The 2,484-nt window shown below is 34.5% G+C and overlaps 1 non-coding gene across 1 annotated transcript; it reads left to right on the forward strand.

Annotated features, from left to right (window-relative positions):
- Nucleotides 1-311: 311 nt before the first annotated feature.
- On the forward strand, nucleotides 312-419 carry LOC130958593 (small nucleolar RNA R71). Its single transcript, XR_009077706.1, has one exon. It is a non-coding gene; the product is annotated as a small nucleolar RNA R71 (small nucleolar RNA).
- Nucleotides 420-2,484: the final 2,065 nt, after the last annotated feature.

Genomic DNA, 2,484 nt, shown 5'->3' on the forward strand with positions numbered 1-2,484 from the left:
CTTGGTGCATTTTGCATTCCAGACAGACTTTGAGAAATCAAATTGACTTGTTGAGTCAATATCTTGTTCTGAGCCAAAATGGCATTCAGAGTATCAATCTCAAGAACTCCTTTCTTCTGACTTGTCCCATTGTTCACAGGATTTCTTTCAGAAGTGTACATGAATTGGTTATTTGCAACCATTTCAATGAGCTCTTGAGCCTCTGTAGACGTCTTATTCAGATGAAGAGATCCTCCAGCAGAGCTATCCAAAGACATCTTGGATAGTTCAGAGAGACCATCATAGAAAATACCTATGATGCTCCATTCAGAAAGCATGTCTGAGGGACACTTTCTGATTAATTGTTTGTATCTTTCCCAAGCTTCATAGAGGGATTCACCATCCTTCTGTCTGAAGGTTTGGACTTCCACTCTAAGCTTACTCAATTTTTGAGGTGGAAAGAACTTTGCCAAGAAGGCATTGACTAGCTTTTCCCATGAGTCCAGGCTTTCTTTAGGTTGTGAGTCCAACCAAGTCCTAGCTCTGTCTCTTACAGCAAAAGGGAATAGCATAAGTCTATAGACCTCAGGGTCTACCCCATTAGTCTTGACAGTGTCACAGATTTGCAAGAATTCAGCTAAGAACTGATGAGGATCTTCCAATGGAAGTCCATGGAACTTGCAATTCTGTTGCATTAGAGAAACTAATTGAGGCTTAAGCTCAAAGTTGTTTGCTCCAATGGCAGGGATAGAGATGCTTCTCCCATAGAAGTCGGGAGTAGGTGCAGTAAAGTCACCCAGCACCTTCCTTGCATTGTTGGCATTGTTGTTGTTTTCGGCTGCCATGTGTTTTTCTTCTTTGAAGAATTCGGTTAGGTCCTCTACAGAGAGTTGTGCCTTAGCTTCTCTTAGCTTTCGCTTCAAGGTCCTCTCAGGTTCAGGGTCAGCTTCAACAAGAATGCCTTTGTCTCTGCTCCTGCTCATATGAAAGAGAAGAGAACAAGAGAATATGGAATCCTCTATGTCACAGTATAGAGATTCCTTGAGGTGTCAGAGGAAAAGAAAAATGGAAGACAGAGGTAGAAAATTCGAACTTATCAAAGAAGATGGAGTTCGAATTTTGCATTAAGGAATAGTGTTAGTCCATAAATAGAAGGATGTGAGAAGAGAGGAAGAAATTTTCGAAAATCAAGTGAAATATTTTGAAAACATTTAAAAAAAAATTAATTAATTTTGGAAAATCAAGAGTGAGAAAGAAATCAAGTAATTTTTGAAAAAGATTTTTGAAATTAGAAATCAACAAGATATGATTTGAAAACTATTTTGAAAAAGATGTGATTAAAGAGATATGATTGAAAAGTTTTGGTTTTAAAAAAGATATGATTGAAAAGATATGATTTTGAAAACAATTTTAAAAAGATTTGATTTTAAAAATTAATGACTTGCCTAACAAGAAAAGATATGATTCAAACATTAAACCTTTCTCAACAGAAAAGGCAACATACTTAAAATGTTCAATCAAATCATTAATTGTTAGTAAGTATCTTTGAAAAAGGAAAGAAATTGATTTTGAAAACATTTGATTGAAAAGATTTGATTTGAAAAAGATTTGATTTTGAAAAACTTTGAAAACTTGAAAAAAATTGATTTTGAAAACAAAATCCTCCCCCTTGTGCCATCCTGGCGTTAAACGCCCAGAATGGTGCACATTCTGGCGTTTAACGCCCAAAACTCTACCCTTTTGGGCGTTAAACGCCCAGCCAGGTACCCTGGCTGGCGTTTAAACGCCAGTCTGTCTTCTTCACTGGGCATTTTTGAATGCACAGCTTTTTCTGTATAATTTCTCTGCAGTATGTTCTGAATCTTTAATTCTCTGTATTATTGACTTGAAAAGACACAAATTAAAAATATTTTTGGATTTTTAATAATGAGGAATAATCAAAATGCAACTAAAATCAAATAACAATGCATGCAAGACACCAAACTTAGCAGTTTGTATACTATTGACACTAACAAAATAAGAATGCACATAAGAAATAACAAAACACTCAAGTCAATAGAATTCAAAGATTAAAACAAGGAAATCATCAAGAACAACTTGAAGATAAATGAAGACACATGCATAAATTTGAAAAATGCAAGAAGAACAGAAACATGCAATTGACACCAAACTTAAAATGAAACACTAGACTTAAACAAGAAATATTTTTTTGTTTTTATGATTTTGTAATATTTTTTTGGATTTTTGAAAATTAAGTGGAAAAGAAAATAAAGATATCAAAATTCTTAATGAGAATTCCAGGAATCATGCAATGTTAGTCTAAAGCTTTAGTCTAAAGGAATTAGACATAGCTAGCCAAGCTTCAGCAGGACATTGCATTCAAGAGCTAAATTGATGAGGATCAATCAGCTTTGGTGATGATAAGAACATCACCTTGAAACACTAGAATTCATTCTTAAGAACTCTGAAGAAAAATAATACCTAATCTAAGCAACAAGATGAACC

This window comes from Arachis stenosperma, chromosome 10 (assembly GCF_014773155.1).
Source record: "Arachis stenosperma cultivar V10309 chromosome 10, arast.V10309.gnm1.PFL2, whole genome shotgun sequence".
In the NCBI taxonomy this organism is placed as follows: Eukaryota; Viridiplantae; Streptophyta; class Magnoliopsida; order Fabales; family Fabaceae; genus Arachis; species Arachis stenosperma.